The sequence below is a fragment of the Poecile atricapillus genome, chromosome 1 (genome assembly GCF_030490865.1).
Source record: "Poecile atricapillus isolate bPoeAtr1 chromosome 1, bPoeAtr1.hap1, whole genome shotgun sequence".
NCBI classification, from domain to species: Eukaryota; Metazoa; Chordata; class Aves; order Passeriformes; family Paridae; genus Poecile; species Poecile atricapillus.
In genome coordinates, this window is record NC_081249.1 from 150,945,329 (window position 1) to 150,962,742 (window position 17,414).

Consider the following 17,414-nt stretch of genomic DNA (forward strand, 5'->3'; position numbering starts at 1 on the left):
CTATTAAGAAAAGGTTCTTTTTTTTTACTTTAAGAAAAATGTTTGGACAATGCTCTCAGGTACATGGTGTGACTCTTGAGGATCCAGGAGTTGGACTCAGTGATCCTGGATGTGCCCATTCCTACTCAGTTTATTCTCTGATTCTGAAAAAAGTAAGCTCTCAAAAAGAGTATTTACACTCTTGAACCTGGGAAGAGGTTTATAGAAGTGTATAAATCTAGATCACATACAGGGAGCCAAGTGTCCCTTTATTTGATTTGATAATTCATAACAGAGATATGGCATTCAAGTGGTCTAATATGAGCTGCTCGGCATTGCCTGCTTCAGGTCACATATAACATACTAGGTCTGTAAATGTTTATATCCCAAGTCACAGGCCAGAAATCAGTACCAACAGACTTAAAGAAGGGCTTATAAATTACCAGTAGAGGTGATTGGTTAGGAAAATATTGAAAACTCCACAAAGAACAAAGCAGAGAAAGAAATCTGGGAATGAATTAGAAGGCAAAATCCTGATTAATTTAGTCAGGTTTCTGGGTATTGTAGGGACTCATGCTCTCTGATTGTGATAATTTTAGCTCACTTTTTTTTCATTTTCTTCAGGAAAAAAGGAATTTGCCAGAAAAAAAAAAGATAACCCAACTCCTTTAAACTTTCACCTGACACAGGCTGTTGGTATTCTGCTGAACTGAAGAATGGTCTGTAACACCATTGACCTATTTTCATAAGCAATGGAATATCTAGTTAAAGCTGACTGTCCAGGACAACCGCATGTTTTATAAGCAGCATTCACATTACACTGTGATGCACAAAATATATGTCTGAAAAAGTTTAAAGCATTTTGGTATTTGTTTCCTTTGCTTATAGGTACACACGTTGTTTTTGACAATAATTTCTAATATAAAGAGATGGTAATTCTCATTTAAATAAAGATATGCTTTACTAAAAATGCACAAGGTTATAAACAGGCAAACAAGTCATGTAGTATCATGTAATGTAAAAATAGAGCTTTGAACAGGGATTACAAAGTTAATGTACTGGACATAAACTGGTACCTCACATCACAGGATCTCATATTCTCTTACTGATTCCGTGTCACAGAACCACAAAGAAATTTATTGCGAGCTTCCTTTTGTAGACATACATATAATTCACCTCTGATAAACCTGGCCAGTCACAGTGAGAGAGCAAGAAGGAAATCTAAGACTTGATTTCAAGATGTCTGCTAGGACCAAGAGGTAACTTTCCCTTTCACTCTTGCTAAGGGGACATTAATTTGTCTCTTCACAGATTGGGAAAGTTGAAGGGAATGTTCCTGAAAAAGCACTCGAGTCTTTTACATTCCTGAGTTACTCACTCTTTCTAACTTAACTGTTATTTTTCATGCTGAGATACACACAGATTTAAAGAATTTATTGCAGGGAGCTCTCTGTACTCAAGCATGGCGCATACAGGTATCTTTTGATATTGTGATGGCATGAGAGATACGTTATCTTCTGACAAGCTTATGTAGGGGATTGGGCAGGACATAAGGTTATCCCTTTCCTAAGTTATTCGACATCTGGTTTTTCCCTTTAACAGTGTTTTGACAAGAGTTAATTGCCAGCTCCATTCAAGTGAGTGGATGGTTTTAAGGGCTGCACTGCAAGAAGTCATGCGCTGCTTCTTATAGAACCAGAGTACCCTGTGCCATTTCCAAATGGATATCCCCGCTTGATTTTGCCGTCACTATTGGTAAATGTATACATTTAGCTTCACCTGACCTGGCAGAGCTTCATCTGTCATGCCAGAGAGTAAGGATGGCACATGGAATATAAAAGTCATTGAAGGAAGGGAATTGGTTAGTATATTAGAGTGAGTGTTAAGTAATCAAAATATAAACCCTTAGGAAGAAACAAACACACTGGAGTAATTTTAAATGGGCAGATTACTTCTGGCAGTTTTGCTTCTTGGTTTTATATTCTTATCAACATTTTAAACCATTCAATTTCTAATATCCACAGAACTCACAAATAAGACAGGAGACCCAATACTTTATTGATGCTTACAGCCAGAAAAATTAAGAAGCTCTGAGTTAAAGGGTCAGGCTGGCCATCCTTCAAGCAATCATTCTTTTAAATCCCTGTGCTCCAGCAATTTGCTCTGAGACTTGCAACTTATCTGATTCTCACTTCTGAGAGCTAAATTCTCTGAAAGAAGTAGGTAATCTCCACTGACTATGATTTTATGACAGGACTTTCATTAGCAGGTGATCCTTCTACTGAAGCCAAATGAAGTGAATAATTATTCTATTTTGCAGTATTGTTGACAACTGAATTTTTGTCATACTAAGCAACACAACACAGGAGATTGGATACTCAAAGGAAACTATAATTCTCCTGGGGGGAAAAATTAAAAAATGATATCTGGTCACTTTATACATACCAGGCCTCCAAGTAAATGCTGAATTGCAAAAAAATAACACATTCAAAAAGAATATTTATGTGTCCCTTTCTTACTACATGTGCAGTATTTTTCTCCTATGTCACAAAAACTGTAACCACAATTTACAAGTATATGCACAATCAAATTGCTATTGATTTAGCAATGCCTTTCTTTGATGTCCCTTGCCTTAACCTCATTTATAAAGCTGTTTTGCATTATTTCAAACTGTCAATGATTTGTGACTCATGAATATTCAAATCTAATTTGCACTTACCTTTTTTGCATGCATGCTTACTTGTAATTTGTCTCATTTGCCCTTTGTTTTGTGTTTATTTTCAGGTTATTCAGTGAAGTAAACTCTGCTTTTAAAGTAATAGCATCAAGTTAAACACAAATTGTGCAATTCTCACCTTACTAGAGTCTTATATCACTGCAACTCCATTAACTTCCCTGGAGTTTCTCCTGCTTAAGTAAAGAGAAAGAGGCCCATCAGATATTTCTGACTGTTTTTTCTTTGTCTGTGTGTTCACATCAACACCATTTAGCATGTTTCATTGGACTTGCAATGGCTTTATTTAGTATTTTATTCAGAAAGAAATACCAAGATTAACTGTCTCATTCTAGCATTTCAGATTTTAGGACCATGCAGATCTCCAAAACTGAGTGAAAATTAAGTTGTTCCTCTGACTTAAAATGTTTTAATATCAGAGGAAAATAAGTTTTCATTTTACTTACTTTTCTGGTAAATCCAGTAGAATAAATCCCTGATTTAAGAATACTGTACAATAACATGCCCCTTCCCAGGAAAAACTCCACCTAACAAGTATCCTGATTGCAGCACAGTGGGTACAAAATCTCATTCTTTTCATTCTTGTTAATCAAAAAAAAAATCTGTTGAACTCTTAGGTGCCCAAGGAAAGCTGGGCCAAGATATTTGTATGGTTTTTGCCATTTATGGAGGATTGTATCATGAGAGCAGTGACTCAAATACTAAGGATCTTGCTAGATTTTCTTCAATGGATCAAGTCTGGAAAAAACAACAGAAAAAAACTTGGTTTTGAATCAAAAAAGATGATCTTACTTAAATATCAAAAGCCATTTGTGAGGGAAAGTGATCTGAAGTTAAACTAGGAGCAGGGGGAAGAAAGGCAATGGATGATTTTCCATAACGTTTGAAAGCTGAAATCAGCCTACAGTGGCAAAACTGGCAGTTCCTGGGTTCATGCTGCAACCCTAGCTGCACAGCAGCTGTAGGGGGTTCAGATGGCTCATGTTTTGATCATGTTTGTGACCATACATGTGAACATTAAAGCAAGCAGGATTTTTCTCTGAACAAATATTAGATGAATGCATTTCCTTTATGGACCAAATCCTGCTTCTAATGGAAAGGAAGCAGGATCAGGCTGTCAGTGAATACCTGCACAAAACAAAAGCATGCAGACAGAGACAGGAATATTTGTTGGGCACTTTTATTATTCATTTAGTCTCCTAAATAATTTCAAGCAACCTTTTGGGAAATAGAGTAAATGTGATAGGTGATCAGTAACACATTAAGAGTAATGAAATTAAAAGCCCAAATGAACATATTGTGAATAACTAGAAACTGTTAGACCAAGCGTTACTTGATCAATGTTTTGAAGTAAAAATGAAGCAAAATTCCCTCACATGATATGAGGTTCCCAATTCAGAATAAGAGATCTGAGCCCAGAAAATATAGCTACATTCATCCAAGAGTTCATTTCGAATGAATAGTTTCACCATCTCTTCCATAAAAGAGAAAAATATTTCAAATGTTTATTTTTAGCTTGGCACATGAATAATAGAAATGAAAGGATCTGGGTATTTAATGTGAAGCAATTCTCTAAAAAAAATCTCAATATATTGGTTAATAATTACATATCAGTAGAGTTTTGGGGTTTTTTTTTCTAATACCAGTACCATGTTTTTAAATGACAAGTCTCAGCTGTTGTGAAGTCCAAGGTAGTCGTGTGCCCTGAAACACCCAAGAAATAGTATTATCCAGTATGACACATGCCTAGATATGTCTTATTGTGATCATAATATAGCCTAAAGGTAAGAATACAGAACAATCACTTGTGTGTTATTTTTTCAATGCTGTTTATGTTTGTCTGCATCAAAGAAAAGCTTCTGCTAGAGCTATTTATATCATTGATCAATAGAACTATTAGTGATGGTTTATAAATGCATGAGACAAGTTTTAAATTTAGCATGTACTTTAAAAATGAAATCTATTAGTACATTAACTTGATCATGTTTCATCACTAAAAAGCCAGTTCATCTTGAAAAATGCTTACGAAAAAGCAGAATGTACCACCATGACATGAAAGATACTTAAAGTGTCAAACAAAAGCCCTGACTGTGAATCACCAAAGTATGAATTAAAGGACTGATGTTTTCCTGTTCTGAGGGTTTACTGGAAGGATGGTGACAGTCCACATTTACTATCATTATGACATAGAATGTTGAGTATTTCACACCTGCAAAACTACTTTGCTGAATCCTGTCCTGTGTCCTCCATCCACGTTCTCCTGCAGTCAGTGGGACTTTGGGGCAGATTTGGACTTGATACTGAAGACTGTTGATGTCTGAAGTTTTATCTTTCATATTTTCCAGATTCTGTACTGCATTAATATATAACTCTGAACTTCATATAAAGTGTTAGCAAGTTCTCTTTGCAGGGTTGTTAAACAATCCTTTTCTAGCCTGAGAATCAAGGACACCTTTGCAGCTCCAGGCCCAAAAAGTATAAATAATGGCAAATTGAGGAGAACAATCTGGAAGGATGGGACTTCAAAAACTAAAGCTGTAATTGGACAATTAACCCAAATATGTAAATGGACCAAAACTTATAAAAGTGTGAAAACTCATGACCGGTCGTCCATCTTTGGTGGTCGTGGTGGTCGTCCATCCACGGCCGGGCTCTTGCACTGCCCAAGGCATATCCTGCAAAGGCCTTTTTAATAAATACCTGCTTTATTCCTTTAACACTGTCTAGCTTCTGTTCTAGGCAGCCTCCCAAGGCTTCACTGTCAGCATGGAAAACATTGTTGACAGAGATTCTCAGCACTGAGGTGGTTTCCTATGAACTTGGGGGTCCCCTTAATAGGTGAGGTGCATGGAGTGATTGGCAACCCTTGTGGTCAGTGAGAATTAAAACTGGTGACACATGTGCCTAGTCTTTTAGAGCTATTTGCTGTATAGTCACAGTGTAGGACAGTTTCCTTTCTAATGTACTAAGTAATTCATTTAATTTCTAATTAAAGTCAGGGGTGATTCAACAAGATGAGTTTTGCTTTTTTGAGTTCTTGGCTAACAGTGATAGGAAAACCATGGTGAGTAGAAGTACGTAAACACAGTAAGATAGTTAGATGTACATTCTAGACACAGGGCCTATTATTTGGGATTAAAACCAGTCTCTGCCCTTTAACATCATTACCAAGGAGAGTACCCCACTTAATTCACCATAAATAAAAACTCCTAGATCCTTTTATTTTAACACGGAAAACACAGTGATATCTCAGAGCTTGTTAAGTCTAGATGTTGTCCCTCTGCTTCCTCTTCATTCTCCTGTGGGGACCATTTTCTTCTGTGAGAATGGGATCTTCTCTGCAGTGTTACTGTGAATCATCCTGCTCAACCTAACAAGACTCAAATGCAAGAATAAGATTTTTCAAAATTATGAGCAACAGAGAGAAAAAATAAAATTAGGACAATCATGGAGGATTCAGATTATTAAACAATAGGTATTAACCACTCTGTTCCCTAACTTACCTTATACCCGAGTTTCATTGCCTTCCATTAGTGAGGTAATTAATTTATCAGGAGACATGAAAGGAGCTAGAGATGGCAGCAGACATGGGTGAGAAAGAAGTCAAGTATAGGTTTCTAATAGTGGGCAGTGGAAAAGTGTTTTTGACATATGTTTTGTAAAACTTGTAAGAGTGTAAAGGACTGAATACAGAGGGGTGTGAGATGTAGTACCTTTTCTACTGTTTCATCCAGGGTTGTATCCTGGTTATTTATAAAAAGAAGGGCAAAGCCTTGCAAGCCAAGGCAACATGTCTAATCTTCTTGCGTAGCTTTGACCACTTACAGTGAAGGGTTAATCCAAAACCCCCTAAACTAAAATGCTTCCTGCTTAGGTGGAAAATACATATATACCTAAGGCTTTTTAAGAGAAATGTTGTACCCAAGTATTGTTTTGTGAGCTGGGAGTGCTGCGCTGAACCTCTGGGGCAAATGTTTGCACTGAGTTGTTGAAAGAGACTGAGATTGGCAACGCCACCCTGCCCTTGGCTAATGAGCCTTCCCCGAGAGAATATCAAGTGCAATTACCTTTCAGGGAATAACAACATACCAAAGAACCATGGACCCTGCAAAGGAAAATGAAACACACATTCGTAGGTAGAACCTGTTATGAATCAGCATTAATTATCCAATAGAGGGAACGGGGTTGCAATAAGTCTCAGTTCCCAACTCACACCATAGATCACAGCAAACGTGAGCTACTTATAGAAAAAACATTTGCAAAGTTCAGCTTGCCCTAGCCCCCCTCCTTTCCATGTACACTCTGCACCTGAGTTGTGCTTGGGGGCTGTGCTTCTGGGACAACATTCCCGACCCACGGTTTGGAGGTGACTGAGAGGCAATAAAAGAGGGCTGGTGGCAGTGAGAGAGGCTCCCGAACGTCAGCAGTACAGCGAGGCTGAGGCAAGGACTCACTCGAGGTTTCACAGGTGCTGACTGGCTGAGGACACCAGGCCCCTCTCAGCAGTGTTCAAAGGAGGTCGGGCTGCCGGGCGGCCGCCTGCCTTTGGCCGCAGAGCCGGGGGAAGCGTCCCCCCACGGCTGGTTGTCCCAGCAAAGACCAAAAAGGGGCAACAGTCCCGGGAGACGGGCTTTTTGCTGCGCACATTCCTAAGAAGGAGACCGAGGGAGAAGGCGGGACGGCCGCATATTCCGGGTTGAGCCAGTGAGAAGACACGCGGCTCTGCCAGAGCTGAAGAGATGCGGGGGGATGCTGGCCGGCGCCCCTGTGCCGGGGCTGCGCGGGGGCGGAGCGGAGCGGAGCGGGAGGCCCGGCCGGAGCAGCCGCCCCGCACAGCCCCGCACAGCCCCTCACGATCCATCACGGCCCCGCACAGCTCCGCACAGCCCCTCACGATCCATCACGGCCCCGCACAGCCCCGCACAGCCCCTCACGATCCATCACGGCCCCGCACAGCCCCGCACAGCCCCTCACGGTCCCGCACAGCCTCTCACGGTCCCGCACAGCCCCGCACAGTCCCTCACGGCCCCTCACGGTCCCACACGGCCCCTCACGGCTCCGCACAGCCCCGCACGGTCCCACACGGCCCCTCACGGCTCCGCACAGCCCCGCACGGTCCCTCACGGCCCCGCACGGTCCCTCACGGCCCCGCACAGCTCCGCACGGCCCCGCACAGCTCCACGCATCCCGCACAGCCCCGCGGAGCCCAGCAGCGGCAGCCCTGCGCGGTCCCGGCGGCTCCCCGGGGAGCGGGGAAACCCCGCCGCAAACTCTTCGGACATGAAAACGGCGCGGAGCGGGGCCGGCTGCTTTGCTGAAAGCGGGCGCACGTATATTGAGTTTGTCAGGGATCATAAAATGCGAATTGATTATTCAAACAGCCATTGATTATAAAAGAATGCTTACTGCAGCAATGGGAAAGGTTAAAAGGAAATTGACCCTCTGCGTACGTGACATAAAGTCATTAGGTAAATGAGATATTCATACGGGGTGTAATCAAGGTCATGCTAATTTTATTTGCGGTATTCGACTCAAATCTCGAGCTTCGCTTGGGGACAGAAAATTGCCCCCAAGGGAAATGAACCTCCAGGTAGACCACAGGTGCCCAAAAAAAACCCCCAAAAACCATAAAAAACAAAAGCCAAACAACCCAAAAAGCCCCAGGTAAATAAAAGCCGAGTAGGGGAGTAAATTCCGCCGAAGCCCCTTGTCCGTGGTGGGCACGAAGCGCAGGCCCAGCCCCAAGCCTGGTGCGGCCGAGGGGGACGGGAGGAGCTGCGGGCAGGAGCGGGGCTCCCCGCCGGGCTCTTCTCACCTCGCTGCTCCCGCGTCCCCTCCGACCGGGGAAAGCTGGGCGTGCGAGCCGTGTCAAAGATCCTCGCCTCTCCCAGACAGTATGAGAACGTGTAAAAAAAATAGATTTATTTATGCACATATTTATCCCCTCTAATTATAGAAATTAATCCTCTTACTTATGACTAAAAGGTAACGTCTAAGGCGTCCCTTTGATGTTTAACAGCATCATTTGTGGCTAACATTCCAACTGATTAAGGAATAATTGTTGTTAAATGCTTTACAAGTGGATAGTGTTTAATTGAGAGGCATTCATAATTTTACGGCTTACCACAAAATGAAACGTAATTAAAAACGCAGAAACTTCCAACTGATTTTGTTCCAATTATGTTTATTGTTCAGACTAATTACTGCACAAGACGGGGTACTTTTCCCCACGTCTAAATGGCACACGCTTCCCAAATACACCCTTGCAGGTTTTTCTTTTCCAGGTACAGGCTTGGGACGGCTTTCTGCAGCCTCCGCTCTCCCCACCCCCCACCCCTCCCCATTATAATTAAATGCTCCAGCCTTTTCTTCTCTCCCCCATGCAACACCTTGGGATGTGAGAAAGTGATGGCAGCTTTCTTCCCTCGGAGCTCGAAGTAATTGTAGAAGGGCTGATGAATTTCTTGAAGAAACACTTGCCACACACTGAGGAAACCATCTCCTAGCAGGATTTTACAAACCAAAGTAAACAAAGCACCCCAGGGGCGATTTCCTCCTTTTGCGCAGCGTACTTCTCAATTTACCTCAGAAGGGATCACAAACACACACGAGAGTTACAACAGAAATCATACTTGGTTTGGGAAACATATTCTGTACAAGAAGCAGAGAAATTGAAAGTGTTCAAAGGAAGGGACGGTCATTAAAATACCTGCCAGGCGCGCAGCCATTCCCTTAACTAACATTCCTTCTTTCCCGTGAACTCAGAAATCTCTTCAGCATCTATTTACACATAGATATCCCGGGGGGTGGGGGTGGGGGGGGGGTGTTGCGGGAAGGGGGAAGGGGAAAGAAACCAACCCACACACCCCTCAGGTCCATCTCACCAACACCTTTAAAACACCCTCATCCTCGGAAAGGGGTGGGGAATAAAGTTACTTGCCTAATTTCACTGTTTGTTCTATCGAAGAGAGTTTATTGTGCAAATGGATTTATTTATTTATTCCTGAGTTTTTCCATCCCTCAGCTGGGCTCTTGGAGAAAATAAGAGAGTTGCCTGAGATCATGCTAATAAAAAATCACTGCTTACGGTTAAAGGCAATAATCACATCGATCAGACCCTGATAAAATAGGGGCAGGGGGCATCAAATGCCCAATACTGCTTACAGTTCGCTTTTTTCCTTTGGGTTCCAAACAGTTAGGAAAGGATCACACACATATTTATTGCTTCTTTTGTCTCCTTCTTTCTAGCAGGATTCAGACCCCTGCGCGTGTGTTCGTGGTTCTGGGGCTTGTTGCTCTCTTTGGGAAGGCTGTGGCATTCACAGGTGTGCTTTGGCTCATCACTGTAACCCTGTACCATTTCCCAATTCTTCTGGAGGGTTTAATCTAGGTGTGAGAGCAGAAAAGTCTGTAAATTCTACTGAGGAAATAAGAAGGGCCAGGGTAAAGGGGGGGGGGGGGGGGGGGGGGGGGGCGGGGGGGGAGAGGAATTCCCTCTTTTGGCAAGTCAGAAATAGCCCAAGCTTTCCAAAAGGATGTTAAAATTGGACAGAATGGAGCAATACCTCCCTCGGGTTTTTTTTCCTTTTTTTTTTTTTTTTTTTTTTTTCCCTCTTCAGGTATGAGTCTTGAATCCTTTCATTAAACTGACACAGATTTCCAGAGATGGAGAAAAGGAGGGGTATCTGAGGTGGACATTTTATGTAAATGAGCAAATCCGAAATGTATTACAAATCCACTGTAATAAAACTGACAGTTTTGACAGTATTGACAACATAAATATATGTTGGAACACAGCACTTTCAGACACTTAACCGATGAAGCAATAAAAAGATTCGACTACAATATTTCAAATAATCGACATTGATGTTTTGATACATCATTTTTATACCTCGAATCGATCTATCACTCCATGACCGGTCAATTTTAAGTAAAAATCTGCTGCAATTATTTACGCTATTGCCAATGACGACCTAATAACTGTTTTCAATTAATTACAGCAAAACTAAGCATTATGAGGACTAACCGGCCACATATTCCATTGTATGGCATTTCTTGTATGGAGAGCAAACACGTATGTGTATATTGCATTCTCTTTGTGGGATCAAAAGAAAGACATACAAAGACGATCACAATCTTGGGGGGGTGGTGGTGGAAATAAAAAGCAACCTCTTTTCGGGAACACACCGCCGGCTCTCACCACGTACTTCTAGGAAACACGCTATAATATTTTGTCAGCTCTCTCTCTGTGCAATACCAAACGGGGCTCTCAAGATTTTTTTTTTTTTTTCCTTTTCTCTTTGGGCTGTGCACTGAATCCCACTTCAAACAATGGGCCGAGCAGTTTCTTGAAAAAAACAAAAAAGGGAATTTCGTGCTTCGAGTGATTGCTTGTGTGTTGTGAGAGTCTCCGGATCATTTCAAAAGAGGTAGGAGTATATTGTTCTCTCCGGACCGAGAACTCCAGTGTAAAAATGAGAGCGCTCCTCTTCTGGAGTTTTATAGGCAGCTGGAGAACAAAAGGGGATATTTTGAGTGAGCTGGAGCAGAGCTCTGAGCAGAGTTTGAAGCCTTTGCAGATTCTCTGATATCACACTAAAGCCATTAGTTTGCCCTAAATGTCCTTTTGGTTTCCATGTCATTCTGGAAAGATTGATTTATTTTTTTTTCATGCTTCGGGCTTCTTCAAACAATTGCAAACTAGATTTTTAACTACCCAGTGCAAGCAGTGTTAGCAGGAAGCCCTGACAGGTTTGTGGTTGTTTTCTTCCTTTTTTTTTTTTTTTTTTTTTCCTCTGGTGTGTGATGGAAATACACTTGTCGACTGTTTATGGTCCCCACTTTTATGAACATTCCAGCCTAAATAAAATAGAATCTAAAAAAAATTAAAAATAAATAAATAATAATAAAAAAATCTCATCTCTTCTCTTACTTTAGTGCTTCAGACCCACCCGCGTGACATAAACCGGACAAACGCGAAGGGGTTCATGTCTGTGCTCCTTCCCGGGGCGGGTTTCGCCCCTTAGGGATGGAAAGCTGGCCTAGCCACAGCAGCGTCCCGCGGGAGCCGCTGAGCCGGGGCCGAGGGCCCTGCGGCCGCCGAGCGAGCCCCGCGGCCGGCTCGGCTCCGCTGGGCTTGGAGCCCCGCCAGATAGCGCTAGAGGGCTGCTGATGGAGCGCCGGCTGCAGCCCCGCGGCCCGGGCAGCCAGCGGGGAAACGGGGGCGCCACGGGAGAGCGACCCCGCACCGCTCGTCTTTCGTCCAGAGCTGGGGGTTTTCCCTCTAAAAAAATAAAAAATAAAAAATAAAAGAGGGCGGAGAGGTGGAAGAAAAAGTAAAAGGCAAAGTTAACAGGTAAGTAAATGAACCTCTTCCTAATCCAGCTCCTAAAGATCTCAGTCATGCCGCAGTCGAGGTCAAGAAAAGTTCACCGTGGTGGGCTACCATTGACTTTCAGGACTAGAAAGATTTTCGACAAATAATAATACATTACTGAAGAGCTAAGTACACTCCTGGCAGACGGGGCGATCAGGGTGAGGAGCTAAATGAACCCAGTGATCTGCAGAAGCTAAAACGTGCATGATTTCACAGGGGCACCCGAGATGGGACCTCGAAAGTCTTGCAGCTGCGGGAAGTCGGAGACGAATCAAAGAGTGCTGAGACGAATAAAAAGTGACTGAAGTTGTAAAAAGCAACAGTGAGGGCAAAGGAGAGTGTGGTAAAAAGCGGGTTTGGGGCTAGGAATTTAACTGTGGCACAATCCTGATTATAAAAAGAGAAAGGTATTAAACTCCACACTTTGCCTTGCAAGCAAAACAAAAAGTAAAATTCACGTGAATTTCACTACGGTGTCTTGGTGATGTCCCGCGTCCACATTTTAACAGGCAGATTGCTTTCTTCATTAATTATGACACATTGCCTAGAATGATAGTTCGAGATAAAAAGCCAGTTCGAATATGCTTTTTCACTGCGTTCTATGATATCCCTGACCCGTCTAAGAGGAGTTTTGCTTTCAAATGCAGTCTACGTGTTACCGAACACAATGGCAACATCCAAAATACTTGAACTCGGCACACAAACAAACAAACATTGAATAAAGTTACAAACAAGATTAAGGTTCAAGTTATTTGTCCCTGTAGCAAGGCGTCAATTGTCCTAACAGATGTAGCGACGTTAAGAGGATTTAAACCATGCGAATTTAATAAACCAGATTAGCAATAGGTGCTTTCCACAAATGCTAAGAACCGGAAAGTAAATCTAGCCTAAATTACCCATCGGACCAGAGGATCACCTACAAGGAGAGCTCAAAATTTCCTACAAGGTCCAAAAGGATTTCGTGCAAGCATGACTTGTTTCCCCCTAAAAACTTTCTATTTGCATTAAATCTTGTGCTAGGAGCACACGCGCGTACAAAACAGCGGTTTAAGGTCTCCGGTGGGATTTATTCTTGAAAACTGAAATATTACCTGTTGTGCCATCCGCTTTTGCAAGGCTGTGGAAAAAGAGAGAGAGAGGGAGGGAGGGAGGGAGAGATGTAACGAGCAAGCAAGAGAGGCATGTCTCAAAGCCAGCAAAGGACTAAGATGCCACACTTCGGAAAGGCTGATTGAAAACAGACTCTTCTTAACTTTTAGAGGATTTTCTCTCTGCTCCCTCCGAGGGCTAAGAAGCCGATTTGGGAGTTTGAAGGGAATAGGTTTCAGCATCCATATTTGTTCTGGTGCACTTGTAAAATGCGATTTGAAGGGGATCTTTAGCCCTCTGATTGTCTTTGTATTGTTTTTCTTGAAACGGATCTTTTGCCCTTAATGAATCCCCACACAGCTGGACAGCTCCTGCTCGGACACTGAGAGCGCTAACCCCAAACTGACCCCAATTTGACACCACAAGATGAAATTTTACCGCCTGTTAAAACCATTTCCAGCCTCGGCAAAAGGAGCTGGCGGTTGACTGAGATGCACTTCCATACCGGACACCTCATTTCTCTTTGGACTTTTGTATAAAAAAAAAAAAAAAGGAAAAGAAAGAAAGAAAAAAAAAAAAAAGGAAAAAAACACCGACTCGTATCTCACACTTTTCCTCAAAACATCCCTCACTTTGAGCGTGATGCAGGAGAAATAAAAATTAGCCGTTTTATATTACCCGAATTACTTTTTTTTTTTAAAAAAAAAAGAAAAGTCACAAGTTGAGGCGGGAGGCCGGGGGGGGGGGTAAATAAAAAATCACCTAAGTATGTGAAAGCCCTCACCCTCTGCACGTACGTATCCCATTTTCCTCCAAGCTCCCAACAGCATCTTTGTTAATAGATGAGTACATTCACTTAAGGGTGCTAAATTAAGATCCCTTTTTAATGACTAAACTGTAGCGCTTTATAAACCATGTTCTCTGTGTGCTTTAATCCACTGGGATAGTGATGAGGAGAAAAGGCTTCAACTCTTTTCACATGGAAAAAAAAGGACACAGAAGGAACATGAAAGATCTTCATTTACTATATGAAATTTCACTTTCTATCAAGTTAAAATAATTTTTAAAAGTTGGTCCCTGTCCCAGATTACAAACATGCACAGCAGGGCAAGACAACGCAGGGGGTTAATTAGTTTAGGAGGGGGAAAAATTAAACAATTGAAAGGAGCAGCACTGAACACTGCAAAAGTCTTTGGCTGCTTTTTTTTCAGCTTTGATTTTAGTCTGTTTTCTCAGAATTTCTTAGTCAAGGGAGCTGAGATCTACAGAGACTTCTGTGAAAAATAGTATCAGAAAAAAAAAAAGTGGTCTAAAATTATATTCTAAGCAATAAAATAATTTCTTCTATGGGAGTCAAGTAATTTAACTTCTTTTTGACAACAAAACTGATGAACTTAGAGCTTGAGGTCTGAAGAAATGCATGGAGCCTTAAATGCAGCTAGATTACTTTTGTAAAGCCAGTTCATAAGGAAAGACCTCTTCTTTGGTGATACTGAAACTATTTTAAAAGAGGCACATTTGTATATATCAAGAGACAAGGCTCTGGGTGTGCACTGCCACGGTTAAAAAACAAGTTTGGAAGCTACAAATATTTGAACAACGTCGTCTAAGCTGGCTGCATCACAATTAAACGATTCCATGCAAGTTGAGAAATCTGGCATCTTTGGGGCATGGGGGGGGGGGGGGAAGGGGGAGAAGAAAGAAGGAAAAAAAACCCAAATAACATTCATCGATGACTAGATCTCTTAAGAAAAAAAAAAAATCTGCTCGAAAACTACAGCTGTAAAAGTAGGAAAGGATTTGCATAACCTACTGCTCTGTAGGTCTCCGCGCACCCAAAGGATTAGCCAAGCATTCATTACCATGAATATCTTGAATTACGTTACCGATTTATACGACAGAGTATAAAATACTGCACAAGAAGGCTGGCTTTTTCCCTGCGAAATGAATTGACTTAACCACTGCTTGAAAGAGATCTACATACTAAGGGCTCTTCTACTCACCTCTCTTTACAGTCCCGTGAAAGTCAGTCACAGCAATTCGGTTGCTCTTAGGACTAGCTTTAATCTTGGAGGAGATCCTCTAGGGAAAAAAAAAACCCGTGTCTGCTCTCCGGCTTCTGGCGGGTTTTAAGCAGGGTGCAACTCTGGCTAAAAGTAGGAGAGGGACTTTTCTCCGTATTCCACTCATATTTGTAAATAGAGCCCTGCTCTGCAGGGCTCGGCGCTAGCGGAACATGCAGGAATGCCCACTGGCGTTTGTCAGCTCTCCACACTATCTTTCTTTATACATGAGGGCTGATTTCCCGCAGACATCATTGTTATGATGGCTCATTTAATCAAACTGTTTAATTGCTCCGGTAATCACTATCATCATCACAGGTACTCAATCATTCATCATTTTGGAGGGGTTTATTGACCTCTGGAGCTCATTCCCTTCGCCTATTAAAATCAGGCCAAATATCTATAACTACCCCTTGAGTAATTTTCTTAAAGTTAAAAGAAAGAAAAAACAACAAACCTCTGAAAAGCATCGTCATCACCACGAAAAGCAAACCAAACCAAAATCTAACGGAATAATATATTTTCTGCCGTGTATTTTCAAAAGCCATCTACGTATGAAGCTACATTCACAACCGGGTACATAATCATTGATAAATTCCACTATTAACGGGATAGTCTGTTTTAGATTTTATGTGCAGGGGACCGTGAACGAGGGTGGGGGGTTGGGGAGGACAAAACTGCAGCAATCGATAGTTTGACCATCGCTCCTCCCCTAAACTTCAAGCATCCCCCATGATTGATGATCCCGGGTAGCTTTGGTAATTGACTGCTCTGAGGTAAGGCATGGTGCAGCTTCAGCGAAGTGATTGGGCGAGAGAAACGCACCAAAATTAACGCGCGTGTGTGTGTGTGCGCCCGTGTGTTCGGAAAAGTTCATTTGGTACTCAAGGGTGGGGGGGGTGCATCATCTCACTTAATTTGCTAAATAACCCCACTGTAATTAGCACTACCATTAGAAGGCATTACCGAGCTAATACTCCAGCATACATTCCACAAGCGCAACGTCGATAAACGGTAAAGTCCAGCAGCACACACACGGTAAATACTGCGCTCACCGCCGGATCCGCTCAAAACGAACATGCAAACAGAAATCTACATAACATCTGGATCTCTCCTACAAAAGACTGAGCATGACTTTGTTTTTAAGCCCTTTACAAAGCCTGGCAGCCTAATCGCAAAACTAAAAGGGATTTCCCCCTCTTCCCTCCGCCTCTCCCCGCCCCCCCCCCCCCCCCCTTCAAGACATCCAGAGCGTGTTTGATAGCAGCGATCACTTAATGAAGAGCGGTGCCCAACACGGTTTGAACGAGGCGTTCTCTCCATGCCCTGGAAAATTAATTTTTAGAAAAGCACAATGAATTGTCAGAGGGAAGAAGGCCGGCCGGCGGCGCGGCGCGCTGGCGGAGCCGGGAGCGCCGTGCCGGAGCAGCCTCGCTGCCGGGGGCAGAGCAACTTTGCGCGGCCCCCCCGAGCTCTGTAGCTCCCGGTGCCCCCGGGCTCGGCACCGCGCGCGGCAGCGGCGACAGCCGGCGACCTGACCGAGCGGCCCCGCGCGCCGCCAGACGCCCCACGCCGCGGGTAATCGGAAGGTATTTTTGTCGCTCAAATAATCTAGCGCAAACCGACCCGGGGCCGGGCTTCTACCGCACTTTTCTTCTCGCTCTCTGCAGTTTCCCCTGCCTCTCCCCCCCTCTCGCACACACGCACTCTCCCTGTCCTTCCTCCCCTGCCTCCCTCCCTCGCTCCCTCCCTCGCTCCCTCCCTCCCTCCTCCCTCCCTCGCTCCCTCCCTCCCTCCCTCTCGCTCGCACGCTCGCTCGCTCCTTCCTACACGCCGTGCTTCGCTCGGGGCAGGGGCTGCTGCGCGGCTCCCCCCGCGCGGCGCCGCGGCCGCCCCGCCGCCGCGCTGCGCATCCCCGGCGCTCCGCCGGCTGGGGCGCCCCGCCGCCCCGCGCCCGCGCCCGCCGCCGCGCCCCGCCGCTCCCCGCCGCCGCCGCTCCCCGCCGCCGCTCCCCGCCGCCGCCGCCGCCGCGCTGCAGGACTGGCTATGGCCACCACTACTTCCGGGTTCCGTCACTTCATTCTCCCGCCGATCAGCGCCGCAAAACTGAGCCTCTTCTATAAGGCAGCCGGCAGCCAACCTGCCAACACTTACTGACACTCACTCATCCCAG

The 17,414-nt window shown here is 43.8% G+C and overlaps 1 protein-coding gene across 4 annotated transcripts in view; it reads left to right on the plus strand.

Annotated features, from left to right (window-relative positions):
- Positions 1-16,492: 16,492 nt before the first annotated feature.
- The window catches only part of MEIS2 (Meis homeobox 2), a 174,604-nt gene continuing 173,682 nt past the window's right edge, over positions 16,493-17,414 (plus strand). For all 4 annotated transcript variants that reach the window (XM_058853364.1, XM_058853391.1, XM_058853382.1 and 1 more), the window contains exon 1: positions 16,493-16,830. The gene's annotated coding sequence lies outside the window, so the exon portion shown is untranslated. The remainder of the gene's footprint in view (positions 16,831-17,414) is intronic.